This window comes from Triticum urartu, chromosome 3 (assembly GCF_003073215.2).
Source record: "Triticum urartu cultivar G1812 chromosome 3, Tu2.1, whole genome shotgun sequence".
Taxonomy (NCBI): Eukaryota; Viridiplantae; Streptophyta; class Magnoliopsida; order Poales; family Poaceae; genus Triticum; species Triticum urartu.
The window spans coordinates 523,442,464-523,460,216 of NC_053024.1; positions in this window are offsets into that span (position 1 = coordinate 523,442,464).

Genomic DNA, 17,753 nt, shown 5'->3' on the forward strand with positions numbered 1-17,753 from the left:
TGATAACTTTACTGCATGTAACTCGGCTGGTAAAGTCGAGAATCTTGACTGGCTTCTCCTCGTAAGTCAAGTCACTACCCAACTGTATCGCTTCCAGTGGCACTGTATCTCTCAGAGGAATACCGGCCATCTCCGCGTGGCACTTCTTCAACTGAGAAACGTGGAACACATCGTGAACTCTTGTCAATCCTTCGGGCAATTCCAACTTGTAAGCAACTTCTCCCATACGTTCCAAAACCTTGTATGGTCTCACACATCGTGGTGCTAACTTTCTCTTAACTCCAAAGCACTTAACTCCTTGGAGTGGTGATACCTGAAGATACACTCTGTCTCCAACTTCGTAAGTTGTCTCCTTGCATTTAGAATCCACATAGTTCTTCTGCCTGGACAGGGCTACCTTGAGTCTATCGCGAATCAATTTAACTTTCTCTTCTGATTCTTTGATCAAATCTGGTTCAAACAACTGTCGGTCTCCAACTTCATCCCATAACAACGGTGTTCTGCACCTCCTTCCGTACAATGCTTCGAAAGGGGCCATCTTCAAACAGGCTTGTAACTGTTGTTGTATGAGAACTCTGCATAGGGCAAGTTGTCATCCCAACTAGATCCATAATCTAGTGCACAAGCTCTCAGCATATCCTCCAGAATCTAGTTGACTCTCTCGGTCTATCCATCTGTTTGCGGGTGAAAAGTTGTACTGAACTCCAGTCTGGTTCCCAAAGTTTCATGCAACTGATTCCAAAACTTTGAGGTAAACTGGGTTCCTCTATCTGATACAATTGTTCTTGGAACTCCGTGCAAACATATGATCCTGGTCATGTATATCTTTGCCAACTTAGCACTGGTGTAAGTGGTCTTCACTAGGATGAAATGAGCTACTTTCGTCAAGCGATCGACTACAACCCATATCGAGTCATAGCCTGAACGAGTCCTGGGTAATCCCGTGATAAAATCCATGCCTAGGTTATCCCACTTCCATTCGGGTATCGGCAATGGTTGCAGCAATCCTGCTGGCTTCTGATGTTCTGCCTTCACTCTCTGACATACATCACAAACTGCTACATACTCCGCAATATCCTTCTACATTCCGGTCCACCAGAATCTATCTTTCAGATCCAGGTACATCTTGGTATTTCCTGGGTGAATCGAATATGGTGAATCATGGGCCTCCTGCAAAATCAACTTCCTGATCTCCTGATCATTTGGTACATATACGCGGTCCTCAAACCATAAGGTATCTTGTTCATCCTTCCGAAATCCCTTGGCTTTTCCTTTGCTCATCCTTTCCTTTATCTCGGCGATCTCCTTGTCCGTCTTTCACGCTTCTCTGATCTTATCCATCAAAGTAGACTGAATCTCCAAAGCTGCTACATAACCTCTCGGAACTATCTCCAAACGTAGCTCACGAAGGCCTTCTGCTAACTCCTTGGGTAACTCTCCGGTCATGAGTGTATTGACATGACTCTTGCGGCTCAACGCATCGGCTACTACGTTAGCCTTTCCGGGATGATAGTGCAACTGCATGTCATAATCCTTAATGAGTTCCAACCATCTCCTCTGCCCGAGATTCAACTCCTTTTGTGTGAAGATATACTTCAAACTCTTGTGATCCGTGTATACCTCACAATGGTTTCCGATGAGAAAATGTCTCCAAGTCTTCAACGCATGCACTACGGCTGCTAACTCCAAATCATGTGTAGCATAATTTAACTCATGGGTTTTAATCTGTCGTGAGGCATATGAAACAACTCTTCCTTCCTCATAAGCACTGCTCCAAGTCCTCAACAAGAGGCGTCGCAATACACTTCATAATCCTTGCGTTGATCTGGCAGAATCAACACTGGTGATGTAACCAAACGTTTCTTCAATTCCTGAAAACTGGCCTTACATTCCTCAGTCCATTTGAATTTGGTGTCCTTCTTTAACAACTCCGTCATAGGCTTTTCAATCTTCGAGAAATTCTTAATGAACCTCCAGTAGTATCCTGCGAGTCCAAGAAAACTCCGGATCTCTCCAACGGACGTGGGTGCCTCCCAATTTGTCACAGTGACGACTTTGTTGGGGTCTACTGCTATTCCTTCTTCGGATATAACATGTCCAAGGAATCCAGCTTCCTTCAACCAAAACTCACACTTGCTGAACTTGGCGTATAGCTGATGTTCTCTAAGCTTCCCAAGTACCAAACGCAAGTGCTCCTTATGCTCCTCTTCATTTTTCAAGTAGACCAAAATATCATCTATGAACACTATGATGAACTTATCCAGAAAATCCATAAACACCTTGTTCATCATGTTCATAAAATAAGCAGGTGCGTTAGTCAAGCCAAATGACATAACGATATACTCATATAGCCCATACCTTGTGGTAAAAGTTGTCTTAGGTATATCCTGCTCTCGAATCTTCAACTGGTGGTAACCTGATCGCAGATCAATCTTGAAAAACACCTTAGCTCCTTGTAGCCGATCAAACAAATCATTGATCATCGGCAGTGGGTACTTGTTCTTGATCGTTACTTCATTCAATCCACGATAATAAACAACCATCCTTAACGATCCATCCTTCTTCTCCACTAGAAGTACTGGTGATCCCCAAGGTGACGAACTAGGGAGAATATATCCTTTATCCAATAACTCCTTAATCTTTTTCTTAATTTCCTCTAAATCCTGTGCGGGCATCCTGTACGGTCTCTTAGATATTGGCCCTGTGCCTGGCAAAAGCTCTATCAAAAACTCTATGTCTCTATCTAGTGGCATGCCTGGCAACTCTTCTGGAAATACATCGGGGAAATCCTTTACCACTGGTACATCCTCCTGTACAACTCCTGTTAAGGAATTTACTTGAGTCCTAGTCGGCAAATGCCAGGATACATACTTGATCCTTCTTCCTTCTGGGACGGTGAGTAAAATCGACTTACTAGCGTAATCGATGTTTCCTCCATACATCGATAGCCAATCCATACCCAGAATCACATCCAAACCTTGCGACTCCAGAATTATCAGGTCTGAGGGGAAAACGTGCCTACCTATGGCCAACGGTATCAGAAAACATCCTTGGCTTGCCATATACTCTGCTCCTGGTGAGCTCACTAACATAGGTGTACTAAGAACTTTGGTGGGCAGTTTATACTTATCCACAAATCCCCTTGATATGTATGAATGCAATGCATCAGTATCGAAAAGTATGACTGCAGTAAAATACTTAACCAAAAACTTACCTATTACTGCATCTGGCTAGGCTTCAGTCTCCTCCACGTTAACGTGGTTCACTTGTCGCTTGTTGAAAGGGTTGGGCTTCTTCCCAGAGCTTCCATTGTCGTTTCCGTTCTTAGCTTCAGGACATTCATTGGCGTAATGTCCGGTCTTCTGGCACTTGTAGCAAGTAACGTGGCTTAGATCTTTCTTGGCGGGCGTTGATGGGTTGGAACGGTTCTATCCCTTGCTTCCTCCATTACCATTCTTGGAGCCACTATGGTTGTGTGAACTTCCTCCATTGTGGGTGTGGCCTCCATGGTTATGCACAAGTCCTCCCGAGTTCGGGGTGAGATGGGGTCTCTGCTGAGTTCCTGAATTATGCTTCCCTTGTCCATACTTCCTCTTGTGGTTATCAATCTGTTGCTGCTTCCCTTCAATCATGAGAGCTCTATCTACCAACTGTAGGTAGTTATTAAAGGTTGCTACCATCAACTGCATGCTCAGCTCATCATTCAATCCCTCCAAAAGCTTCTCCTGCTTAGCCGCATCCGTAGCAACATCATCTGGGGCATAACGGGCTAGCTTGCTAAAGTCATCCACATACTGGCTAACTGTGCGTCCTCCTTAGCATAAGTTGCGAAACTCACGCTTCTTTATGGCCATAGCTCCTGCTGATACATGGACGGTGCGACAAGCCTGCTGGAACTGGTCCCATGTAACAGTGGCTATAGGATAGGTGACAGTGTAATTCTCCCACCATGAGGCTGTTGGTCCTTCCAATTGGTGTGCGGCAAAACGCACCCTCTCAACATCTGTGCATCCTGCAGTGGTTAACTCCCTTCCAATCCCGCGGAGCCAATCATCTGCCACTATCGGCTCGGTGCTACTGGAAAACACCGGTGGCTGCAACCTCAGAAAACGGGCTAAGTTGTCAACTAGTGGTAGTGGTGGTGGGTTGTTGTTGTTGCCTTGGTTCTGAACTAACAATTGCATCAGGGTATTCTGCTGCTGGATCAACTGAGTGAGCTCCGGTGGAAAGGTAAATCCGGGGTAACGTCTCAGAGGCATCTGAGGGTTTAGAGGGAAGAGAATAGAATAGAATGAGGTCTAGTGATAAAACACTACCCATATGCACATGAGACAAACACAATCATATCACTCAATCAATCAAGCAAGGGCATACAATCGGTCTAGAACTTATCGTTACAAAGTGCTCGGACTATACTATATACATGGTAGACTACTACTACTGTTTTGGTGGTCAACTAGAAATATTGATCGGTCGAAGACTCCATGATATCTTCTCCAGCTTCATCTTCATAATCATCATAACTATCGTCGGGGTCCGAGTCGGTGTCGTCGATGATGATGTAGTCCTCAGAACGAATCTCCTTGGGTTCATCGTCTTCTCCTCCTGGCGCGAGGTCTCCCATGAATACTCCTAGCTTCCTTTCCAGATCGTCATTCTTCTCCACTAGTACGACGATTTCCTCCTCGTAATCTTCGCAAGTTGCCTTGAGTTCTTCCTCAAGCTCCGTGATCCTTGTCATCTCCTTCTTCAGATCTATCATGCCTGCGCACATCTGGTTCTCCTGGCGGCGAATATGCTGGTTTAACTCCTGGATGAAAGCTGTAATTGATCTATCATTCCTGGTGCTAATCATCTCCCATTTCTCATCTCGGCGCCCACAAATCTGGTAGATAGTATCCTTGAGATCCTTGTGGTAAACTTCTCCAATGCGTCCCATGGTGATGTGAGCTGCCATACTCTTTCCTAAACTCCAGGTTGGTGCATCAAAGGAAAACTCTATGGGCTCAGTGACTGGCGTAAATGTCCTTCCTAGAACTTGAACTTGAATCATCCAGCGCTCCTCTTCTGGTAAAGTGGCGTTGTAAGTCCTGGTGAAGCTTGGTATTCCGATGTTCAGGTACCTAGTGACTTCCTTCAAGTGTCGTCCAAAGGGTGTTTCTTCATCCGGTTCTGCAAACTTGTTCCTTGCGTCCGCCATCCTAAAGAGTAGAAAATGTTGAGGAGTCAGAAATGAGAAGAGAGTACACTAGTAGAAAACAGGGCTTTGGTCCAGGCCGGGTCAGCCCATTAGTCCCGGTTCAGTCCAGAACCGGGACCAATGTGGGCATTGGTCCCGGTTCGTGAGCCATTGGTCCTGATTCATCTGGACCTTTTGGTCCTGGTTGGTGGGACGAACCGGGACCATTGGGCCTCGCTCCTGGCCCACCACCATTGGTCCCGGTTGGTGGCTTGAACCGGGACCAAAGGCTCCCCTTTAGTCCCGGCTCATGTCACCAACCGGGACCAATGAGGTGCCTATATATACCCCTCGCTCGCGAGCAGAGCACCCCAGTGCTCTGTTTTTCTCTGGCCGAGGGGGAGAGGGCTTGGTGGTGCTCTAGCTCACCTCCTATGCACACAAGGTGTTCAATGGAATGCCCGAGCCACACTACTTAAGCTTTCTCCTCTCCAAGCTCGACCTCCAAGCTCCATTTTCCATAATATTTGTCTAGGTTTAGCGGTCCGTCACGCCCCGTCCCCGTCTTCACCGCCGTCGATCACCCGCGTTGAGCTCATCGCCGGCACCACCCGTGGTGAGCCTCTTGTTTTATCTTCTTTCTGAAAGGAAAAATATTCTTACTTGTATGTTTACATAGATACTTGTATTATTTTCTTACTTTTATTATTGCATCTTATATAGTGCGATGGTTTTGGTATCCGCCCTCGTCCTGTCTATGATTCGGATGTGGTATATATATTATCTTTATAACTATTGGTTCATTTATTGTTTATGAAAATTATGCCGACCAACGTGACATAGATTTTATTTATGTAGGATGTATGTGAATCGGAAATGCCAACCGACCCTATTGTCGAGAGGTTAAATTTAGTTGAAGAAGAAAACAATTTGTTGAAGGAAAAAAATTGAGGAGGAGAAGATGATATTGGAGTTGCATGTTGCGGATGTCGTCGATGATCACAAGATCAAGATGGATGCAATGCGCTTGAAGATTATAAAGATTAAAAAATATGCCATTCATACCGAGGCTTGGTATCATTATGTCGTTGGATCAATTGTTACCTTGGTTGCGATTATGATCGCATTTGTTTTCGCATTGAAATGTTTTACATAGTTTCAATGTATGGTTTAATTAATTAGCTGCTCTGTAGAGCTATATGTTGTTAGATGAGAACTATGTATGCACTTTAGTTTTAATGTGATGATGAACTTCTATTAATTTGGACACTTAATTATATATAATGCACACAGATGAACCGACAATGGATGTACGGTGACAGACACACCCGCGAGTACATTAAGGGCGTGCATGAGTTTCTCGATGCAGCTGAGGCAAACAAGCAGAATGGTTTTATGTGTTGTCCATGCACTGAATGTGGGAATACGAGGTCTTACTCTAACCGGAAAATCCTTCACTCCCACCTGCTTTACAAGGGTTTCATGCCACACTATAATGTTTGGACGAGGCACGGAGAAATAGGGGTTATGATGGAAGACGGCGAAGAAGAAGAGTACGATGACAACTATGTGCCCCCTGAATACGGTGATGCTACAACGGGGGGAGCTGGTGAAGATCAAGAGGAACCAGACGATGTGCCCAATGATGCTGCAATGGGTGAAGCTGCTGAAGATCAAGAGGAACCAGACGATGTGCCCGATGATGATGATCTCCGCCGGGTCATTGTCGATGCAAGGACGCAATGCGAAAGTCAAAAGGAGAAGCTGAAGTTCTATCGCATGTTAGAGGATCACAAAAAAGGGTTATACCCCAATTGCGAAGATGGCAACACAAAGCTCGGTACCGTACTGGAATTGCTGCAGTGGAAGGCAGAGAATGCTGTGGCTGACAAATGATTTGAGAAGCTACTGAAAATATTGAAGAAGAAGCTTCCAAAGGATAACGAATTGCCCGATAGTACATACGCAGCAAAGAAGGTCGTATGCCCTCTAGGATTAGAGGTGGAGAAGATACATGCATGCCCTAATGATTGCATCCTCTACCGCGGTGCATACAAGGATCTGAACGCATGCCCGGTATGCGGTGCATTGCGGTATAAGATCAGACAAGATGACCCTGGTGATGTTGACGGCGAGCCCCCCAGGAAGAGGGTTCCTGCAAAGGTGATGTGGTATGGTCCTATAATACCACGGTTGATACGTCTGTTCAGAAACGAAGAGCATGCCAAGTTGATGCGATGGCATAGTGAGAACCGAAAGAAAGATGGGAAGTTGAGAGCAACCGCTGATGGGTTGCAGTGGAGAAAAATCGAGAGGAAGTACTGGGATGAGTTTGCAAAGGACCCAAGGAATGTATGGTTTGATTTAAGCGCGGATGGCATTAATCCTTTCGGGGAGCAGAGCAACAATCACAACACCTGGCCCGTGACTCTATGTATGTATAACCTTCCTCCTTGGATGTGCACGAAGCGGAAGTTCATTATGATGCCAGTTCTCATCCAAGGCCCTAAGCAACCCGGCAACGAAATTGATGTGTACCTAAGGCCATTAGTTGAAGAAATTTATAGTTGTGGAATGGAAACGGTGTATGTACGTGGGATGAGCACAGATAGGAGGAATTTAACCTTAAGGCGTTGCTGTTCGTGACCATCAACGATTGGCCCGCTCTCAGTAACCTTTCAGGACAGACAAACAAAGGATACCACGCATGCACGCACTGTTTAGATGACACTGAAATTATATACCTGGACAAATGCAGGAAGAATGTGTACCTGGGCCATCATCGATTTCTTCCGACCAACCATCAATGTAGAAAGAAAGGCAAGCATTTCAAAGGCGAGGCAGATCACCAGAAGAAGCCCGCCATGCGCACCGATGATCACGTGCTTGCTATGGTCAATGATTTACACTACGTAATCTTTGGAAAGGGTCCCGGTGGACTAGCTGTTCCGAATGACGCTGAGGGGCATGCACCCATGTGGAAGAACAAATCTATATTTTGGGACCTACCCTACTCGAAAGACCTAGAGGTCCGCTCCTCAATCGACGTGATGCACATGACGAAGAACCTTTGCGTGAACCTGCTAGGCTTCTTGGGTGTGTATGGGAAGACAAAAGATACACCTGAGGCACGGGAGGACCTGCAACGTTTGCACGAAAAAGACGGCATGCCTCCGAAGCAGTATAAAGGTCCTGCCAGCTACGCTCTTACGAAAGAAGAGAAAGAAATCTTCTTTGAACGCCTGCTCAGTATGAAGGTCACGACTGGCTTCTCGTCGAATATAAAGGGAATAATAAATATGCCAGAGAAAAAGTTTCAGAACCTAAAGTCTCATGACTGCCACGTGATTATGACGCAACTGCTTCCGGTTGCATTGAGGGGGCTTCTACCGGAAAACGTCCGATTAGCCATTGTGAAGCTATGTGCATTCCTCAATGCAATCTCTTAGAAGGTGATCGATCCAGAAATCGTACCAAGGCTAAGGAGTGATGTGGCGCAATGTCTTGTCAGTTTCGAGCTGGTGTTCCCACCATCCTTCTCCAATATCGTGACGCACGTCCTAGTTCATCTAGTCGACGAGATTGTCATCCTGGGGCCCGTATTTCTACACAATATGTTCCCCTTTGAGAGGTTCATGGGAGTCCTAAAGAAATATGTTTGTAACCGCGCTAGGCCAGAAGGAAGCATCTCCATGGGCCATCAAACAGAGGATGTTATCGGGTTTTGTGTTGACTTCATTCCTGGCCTTAAGAAGATAGGTCTCCCTAAATTGCGGTATGAGGGGAGACTGACTGGAAAAGGCACTCTTGGAAGAGACTCAATAATATGCAAGGACGGATATTCTTGGTCTCAAGCAAACTACACAGTTCTACAGAACTCTACCTTGGTGACCCCGTATGTCGATGAACACAAGAACAGTCTGCGCTCCAAACACCCGGAGCAGTGCGACGACTGGATTACATGTGAACACATCAGGACTTTCAGCAGTTGGTTGGAAACACGTCTCAGAGGTGACAACACTGTTTGTGATGAGTTGTACTTGTTGTCCAGGGGACCATCTTTGACTGTATTGGCTTACAAAGGATACGAGATAAATGGGAATACATTTTACACGATCGCCCAAGATCAAAAGAGCACCATCCAAAACAGCGGTGTCCGCTTTGATGCAGCAACCGAGAGCGGAAAGGACACATATTATGGTTACATAGTGGACATATGGGAACTTGACTACGGACCTGATTTTAAGGTCCCTTTGTTTAAGTGCAAATGGGTCAATCTGTTAGGCGGCGGGTTACGGGTAGACCCACTGTACGGAATGACAACAGTGGATCTAAAAAATCTTGGGTACACTGACGAACCGTTCGTCCTAGCCAATGATGTGGCACAGGTTATCTATGTGAAGGACATGTCTACCAAACCGAGAAAAAGAAAAGATAAGGAAGCGAATACATCATACGATGAGCCAAAGCGCCACATAGTTCTTTCAGGAAAAAGGGACATCCTGGGAGTGGACGGCAAGATAGACATGTCTGAAGATTATGAAAAGTTTCATGAAATTCCTCCCTTCAATGTCAAGGCTGACCCAAGCATCCTGATAAACAATGAAGATTATCCATGGTTACGGCGCAATAAGCAAATGACACAAGCGAAGAAAAAGTGAAGACTTTCTCCCGCAACTATTATGATGATACCATGCCAACTTTGTAACACACGAACATGCTACCATTGTCCGTTTTGTACATGCACATGCTATGTGGGTGAAATTATGATACCATGCCAACTTTCAACCTTTTCAAAGTTCATTTGAAATTCTTTCATGTCTTATGGTTCGGCCCTCGTAATACCATGACCATTAGTCCCTGGCCCATGCCAACTTTCAACTTTCTAAAACTAATGGCACTAACAGAAAGTTTATAATTTTGCTCCTCGCCCCTGGCCCATGACCATTAGTCCCGGTTTGTGCCACAAACCGGGACTAAAGGGTTGGTCCTCATTGCGGGCAGAGTTTAGTCCCACCTCGCCAACCGAAGGGGGCTCACACCGGTTTATAAGCCCTTCCCTCTCTGCCTTGTTGAGCTCCTCTCAAAGTGAAAATAGATGCCCTAATAGAGAAAAGTTTAACCTAAATTCATAGTGAATTTCTCTGAAATTCATAGAAATTTACTAGGAATTTAGGTTGAATTTTCTCTATAAGCGCATCTATTCTCATTTTTTAGTAAGTTAATCACAAACTTGTGATTCAAACAATTTTCAAAGAATTCAAATTAAAAGCAAAAAGTTTATAATGGCACTAACAGAAAGTTTATAATTTTTCTAAAACTAAAAGCAAAAAAGAATAAAAAAAAATAAAGCAAAAAACAAAAGAAAATAAATAATGCAGAAAACAAAACAAAAAAACTGGAAAAAAATAGCAACAATAAGTATTTTGTTCTAAGTAGAAACAAAATAAAATAAATAAAGCAACAGAAAGTTTATAATTTTGCTGACCTAAAAGCAAAAAGAAATAAAAAATAAAGCAAAAAACAAAAGAAAATAAATAATATAGAAAACAAAACAAAAAATTGGAAAAAAAAATAAAAATAGCAACAATAAGTATTTTGTTGTAAGTAGAAACAAAATAAAATAAATAAAGCAACAAAGAAAACAAAAAAAACAAAAAAAAAGTGTTTTCAAATTTGAAAACTAATGGCACTAACAGAAAGTTTATAATTTTTCTAAAACTAAAAGCAAAAAGAATTAAAAAAATAAAGCAAAAAACAAAAGAAAATAAATAATGCAGAAAACAAAACAAAAAAACTGGAAAAAAAAATTAAATATAGCAACAATAAATATTTTGTTGTAAGTAGAAACAAAAAAACAAAAAATGTGCCACCTACTGGGCACCCACGGCCTGAATACGACTAGAAACCCTACCATGGGCCAGGATGCAGGCCCGCGGGAGGCCCAGTAGGCCCACAGGCACAGATTGCACGGTTAGGCCCGAAAGCCTGCTTTAGAGAGGAGCTCGAGAGGGAAGGCGCACCGCACCTTATAAACAGGTGCGGCTCCCTCTCAACTAGCGAGGTGGGACTAAACATTTGGGCGCGGGGCAGCACAAGGCCTTTGGTCCCGGTTGGTGGCACCAACCGGGACTAAAGGGGGCATTGGTCACGGTTCGTGGCACCAACCGTGACCAATGCCTTAGCTATATAAGCAACACTTAGGAAATTTTCACCATTTCCCTTGCCAGTTGCCCCGACGTCACCAGGCTGCCCCGACGCCGTCCGCTGCCCTGCCGTCGCCCGTGCCTCGCCGTCGTGTCTCCGTCGCCGTCGCCGAGCCCGCGCGCCCCTGCCCTCGCCCCCGAGCGGGCCTCCGCCGTCCCCGAGCCTAGCTTCTTCCTCGTCGCCGACGCCACCTCGCGGTGAGCGCCGCCCCGTTCCCCTGCTCCTCCCCCTGTACTGGCTGCCGTCGCCGCCGCGCGCTGCCATCGCGCCGCCGCCCTGCCCTTCCCTGCCGCCGCGCGCCGCCCCTGCCTTGCGCGGCCGCCGCGCGCTGCCCCTACCCTTCGCTGTCGCCGCGCGCCGCCCCTGCCCTTCATTTTTTTAAGTTTAATTTTTTTGTTCATATATATATATAATGTATATGTGTATGTACGTATGTGGCTATGTGTATGCATATGTTCATAGAAAATTTTGTATAATGTATTTGTGTATGTATAATGTATATGTGTATGTATATGTGTATGTATAATGTTCATATACAATGTATAATGTATATGTGTATGTTAGTTTAATTTTTTTGTTCATAGATTTTTTTTCATATATATATAGAAAGTTTTTTGTTCATAGAAAGTTTTTTGTTCGTATATAGAAAGTTAGAAGAAATTTTAGAATATGCTAAAATTTATAAGAAAAAGAAGGATAGGAAAGAAGAAAATAAGAAGAGGAAAGAAAGAAGAAGAGGAGAGGAAAAGAAGAGGAGAAATAAATAAGAAGAAGAAAAAAGAAGGAACAGAAGAGGAGAAGAAGAAAGGAATAGTGGAGAAGAAGAGAAAATAGAATAATATTTTCTCTTCTTCTCCACTATTCCTTTCTTCTTCTCCTCTTTTTTTCTTCTTTTTTTTCTTCGATCTTCTCCTCTAGCTATTCCTTTCTTCGAGGGTTCTATAGGGTCGAGGGATCGAGGGTCGAGGGTTCCAGGGTTGTCTAGGGGTCGAGGGTTCCAGGGTCGTCGAGGGTTCGAGGGGTCGAGGATCGCCGAGGGGTCGAGAGAGGTTTCCTAGTGTCAAAGTATTGAAGAAATCCATGGCTTCATCATTAGCCGGAAGCAACCAGGGCATGACGAAGTCCTCCAAAGTTATTTTGGAATGGTGTCCCGGATAGGATAATTTGCCTTTTTGTATGAATTTCAGCAAAGGCCTTCCAAATAACGATATTTGGTAGGTTCTTGCTGAACTTTGTACCAAAAAGCAAATTATCTTATCTGGGACTCCGTTCCAAAATAACTTTGGAGAGCTTCGTACCATCATGCACCTGTTACTTTCGCCTAATGATGAAGACATGGTTTTGTTGAATCCTTTGACACTAGGCAACCTCCCGACCCCTCGGCGATCCTCTCGAACATGAGAGGAAGAAGAGGATAAAAAAAGAAGAGGAAGAAGAAGAAAAAAAAGAGGAGAAGAAAGAATAGAGGAGAAGATCTCCTCTATTCTTTCTTCTTCTCTTTTTTTTTCTTCTTCTTCCTTTTTTTTATCAGGAACGAGGGTCGTCGAGGGTCGCTGAGCGGTAGAGGAGAGACCCTAAATAGAAAGTATCATCGGTGTGAGATACATGTACCGTCGGTGTCGGACACTACATCCACGTCCCACAAGTGGCGCGGGCTTCGACGCCCACGTCACTTGTGGGACGTGGATGTAGTGTCCGACACCGACGGCCACATGTATCTCACACCCACGATACTTGCTATTTAGGGTTTCCTCTATCGCTCGGTGACCCTCGACGACCCTCGTTCCCGATAAAAAGAAGTGGAAGAAGAAGAAAAAAAGAGGAGAAGAAAGAATAGAGGAGAAGAAAGAATAGAGGAGTTCTTACTCCTCTATTCTTTCTTCTCCTCTTTTTCTCTTCTTCCTCTTCTTTTTTTATCCTTGAAGCGTTGTCGAGGCCACCCCAAACCCTAGAGAAGCAGCGTCGAGGCCACCCCAAACCCTAGAGAAGCAGCGTCAAGGCCACTAATTAATATTAGTTCTACGTTTTTGCCACTAATATATCCATCTGTCATGTTTGAATAATAATTGCCATGTTGTCAATATTTGTAGAAACTATGGACACCCCCCGAGACGAAGTACAAGAAGAGTTGTTGGGGGACATAATCGCATGACGAAGTGATGCCATCTGCTCGTTGTTTCTCAACGAGACCGATGGTCTGGAAGCAGCTGATTATGATGGCTCCGGTGACCTAATGCCGGTGCAAGAAGGAGACCGTGAGGACGGCTCCGGTGACCCAATGCCGGTGCAAGAAGGAGACCGTGATGACGTCTCCGGTGACCGAACCGAGTCCGGCCAGGTATACATATTAGTTAAGCTTCTGCTGACTAGCTAATTGATGCATTCATTGTTTTGGTATGTACACATATTAATTAAGTCTTTGTTCTTTTTTCTAGCCCTCTGGATCGAGCACAACTTCGGTGAAGAGACGAGGCCCGAAGAAAAAGTTGAGCTCGGATGAAAAGTTTGAGATCATAGCAATCGCGCCCGACGGCCAACCGATTGAACCCCTTCGGATAAAGAGCGCATTTGTTGCTTAGTGCGGGGTTTTGGTTAGGGACAAGATCCCGATCAGCATCCAGCAATGGTTTAAGCCGGCTACAGAAGACCCTGAGGTGTCTTATGTCAATGATATGCAGAAAAATGATCTTTGGACTGAGCTGAAGTCAAATTTCACCCTACCGCCAGAGGATAATCCAGAGAAGCCAGTTAAAGAGCAATTAATCAAGTCTTTTGCTCTTAAGAGGATGGCAGAACTATTCAGGAGGTGGAAGAAAGAGCTGAATAAGTTTGTCGAAAATAATGAGACACCAGAATTCAAGGGCAGATATGAGAAGATCAGAGATCACTGGCCCGCATTTATGGCCCACAAGACATCAGAAAAGAGTAAGAAGATGTCGGCGACAAACAAGAAAAATGCTGCGAAGAAGAAGCATCACCATAGCACGGGGTCAGGTGGCTACCTCATAGCCCGGCCTAAGTGGGCCAAGACTGAGAATGATCTGGTTGATAAAGGGATCGAACCAGAGACAATTAACTGGCCAGACCGTTGCCGGACTTGGTTCTTCGGGGCTGGCGGAACCTTGGACCCTGTAACAGGGAAGTGCATTTGGACGAACGATCAAATGGACATACCAGTCAGGAAGCTTCAGCATTATATCGAAGCAGCGCAGCAAGGGACGTTCTTTCCAGACAGGGAGAACGACGAGCTCACAATGGCCCTCGGGAATCCTGAGCACCCTGGACGAACATGAGGCACGCCAGGCTCCATTCCGTGGAAGGTTGGGTTTCCGGACGCAGGCGGTTACAAATCCCATGAGAGGAGGAAAAAAGTGCAGCAGACCCAAATGCAGGCGTTGCAAGCAAGGGTACAAGCGATAGAGGAACGAGAAGCAAATCGCAGCAAACGTACTGCCGAAGCTTCCCCCGAAGCTACCCCGCCATCTCAGCGGAGAAGCAGCGTGGCTTCCACCGAGCTGCTTCAGCCGGAGCATGCCTTGACGGCTCCTGCCAGCTATCCCATGGATGCTATCATGGAGTCTCAAAATTGCCACCTTATGATGCAATGGATGAATTTGAAGGTCAAGGCGGCTGTTGGCTCTGTTTATCCTACTGAACCCGGCGCAACTTTTCACTGCCGGCCGATTCCAGAAGGATATGCTAGGGTGATGGTGGATGAAATAACGGAGGGATTTGAGGACCTCCAGCTTGACCACCCTACCAGTGAAGGGGAGACTAGGCTGGGGTCTGCTCTGAAGACTCCATGCCTATGGCGGAAGGAGCTCATCAACCTTCCGAACTGGATGCCTCCGCCTCCTCCTCCTCCTCCGCCAAGTCAGGGCACTCCGCCTCCTCCTCCGGTGAGTCAGGGCACTCCGCCTCCTCCACCGCCTCCTCCTCCGGCGAGTGACGATCAGGGCACTCGACCGGCTCCTTCTCCAGCGCGTGGCGGCACTCCGCCTCCTTCTCCGCCTGCGCCGACGCGCCTGAGCAGCCAGCCTCCTCCTTCTCCGCCTCGTCAGCAAGGGCGGAAGAGACCTGCCGCCACTCCGGCTGCTTCGGCGCGTCGTAGTCCTTCTCCTCCGCCTCGTAAGCAAGTAAAGAAGACAACCGCTCCGTCTGCTCGGCCGGCGTCTAGCAGTACAGCCAGAGGCGGGAGGACATACAGATTCGGTCCTTCTCTGAAGACTCCAGAGAAGTTACCATACGAGAGGACCCCGGAGGAGAATGCCAAGATCGCACGAACCGAAGTGGATGACTGGTTTCAAGGGTTGAAAGCAAAGAGACATCCACTTCCGGAGGAGAAGGTAGATCCGGTGAAAGCGAAGCGCACTCTGGCTGCCCTGACAAAACCACCCAAGTCTCCGCCAAAAGGAAACTATGAGCGCATTATTGGAAAGGAATTTGCCGAAGCGGAGCGGTCGGGAAGTACTGTCAGTGATCAAAGGCTAAAAGAATGACGAGCTGGGATACAAATTGCCCAGCTCGGCGAACAAGCGAAGCAATCGTGCCCCCCGCTCAAGGTGCCTAGCCACAACGTCGCTAATGATCCGAGGATGGTGCCCGGTTATAGCAATCTTGCAGATTAGCTGCCCGACGATGTACATTATGAACCCATGGAGGTGCAGATACAAAGATACGAGCACGGGAAGCCTCTCGTCAAAGATGAAAGATCTCTATCAACGATGATGCGAAGATTGCATGATTGGTACTTGAAAATCTACAGAGACTCTGGGGGGTAGGAGTACTTTGTATGTGAAAGTTAAAAAGGAGCATGACCTCGTTGGAATTGAACTGTTGCCTGTTCCATTTTAGGAGTTCTATCAGTTTTTCAATCAATTGGCCCTCGATAAAACAACGATCGCCTGCTACTGTCTGTAAGTAGTACTACTTCTGTCATTAAGTCTCTCTCTATATAGCTCAGCTCTTTCATTGCACGTATTTATAATCATCCTCACTATATTATGCAGATTGAAGATCGCCAAATTGAAGAAAAGACAAGTCGGTGATATTGGGTTCATTAACACATATCTCATAGATGCAACTCAGGTTAAATTTCATGCCGCAGCTACCGAGGCCAACTTGCTACGATCGTTGGTAATAAATGAAAACAAAGATATAATACTCTTTCCTTACAACTTCAAGTGAGTGTTACTGTCTTGTGCGTATTCGGTTTCCCTTATATATTAGTCAAGGTTATAGTAATGTAATTGATGAGTTATGCATGCGTGTGCAGTTTCCACTATATTCTCCTAGAGATTAAGCTTGAGCAGGGACTAGTAACCGTCTTAGACTCAAGACGAAAAGATCCCCAGGACTATGCAGACATGACTCAAATACTCGAGAAGTAAGTTAAATCGACCATTATCCACCATATCAGCAACTTTGTTCATTTCCTGATATATCAAGTAATTGTTTTCTTTGTCCAGCAGGGTTTGGAGAAAATTCACCAGAAAAGCTCCGGGACTGCCGAAGGAGCTGCAATTTAGACACCCGAAAGTAAGTACTATAGTAGCATGTTCCGCACATCTACTAGTCATTCAAGCGCTAGTTTCATCAATACCATTTGGCATTCTTGCTTATCAGTTTGATTGACCTCTATTTCTTGTAAAGTGGTTGTGGCAGGAACAAGGGAATGATTTCTGTGGATACTACGTTTGCGAGTCCATCCGCCACACGACCTGTGAGCGGGGCTACACTGACGAACAATATGAAGTACGTAAATAACAACATTCACAATTTTATTTTATTACCATCATTTGTGTTGAGTTTCATTCATTCATATATATATGTATTGACCTCCTTCTTTAAATTAGATGTTTTGGAAGCGGGATGAACTCCTAGCACCAGCTCGCATGCGAGCAATTCAAGAGGAATTGGCGGCATTCTTTCTTGACCACGTGATCCCTGAAGACAGAGAATACTATGTGGACCCTGAGTCCGTATGATTATATTTGTAAGAGATAATTATTGTATATATGTAGCCGGTAGTGTCGGATAGATATACGAGAACTTGTTGTTCGACCAATCTCTCGGAGAAGGAGAGGTGGTCGATATCACTTCTCTCTGTATGCATATATGTTCATGACGATCTTCTGTTTCCTTCGTTTGCTTACTAGCTAGCGTGTCTAGTCCTCTCTATACATATGTATAGTACGTAGCGTCGACCAAGCACGGACATAAGAGAGGACACTTCTCTCTATTAATTATAGCTAGCTAACACAATATATGAAACACCTAAATTAACCCCCCAAAACCCCCAACCCCCCCTTCAAAAAAAACAAAAACCCCAACCACAGAAATGCTGACGCGTGGATGCCTATTGGTC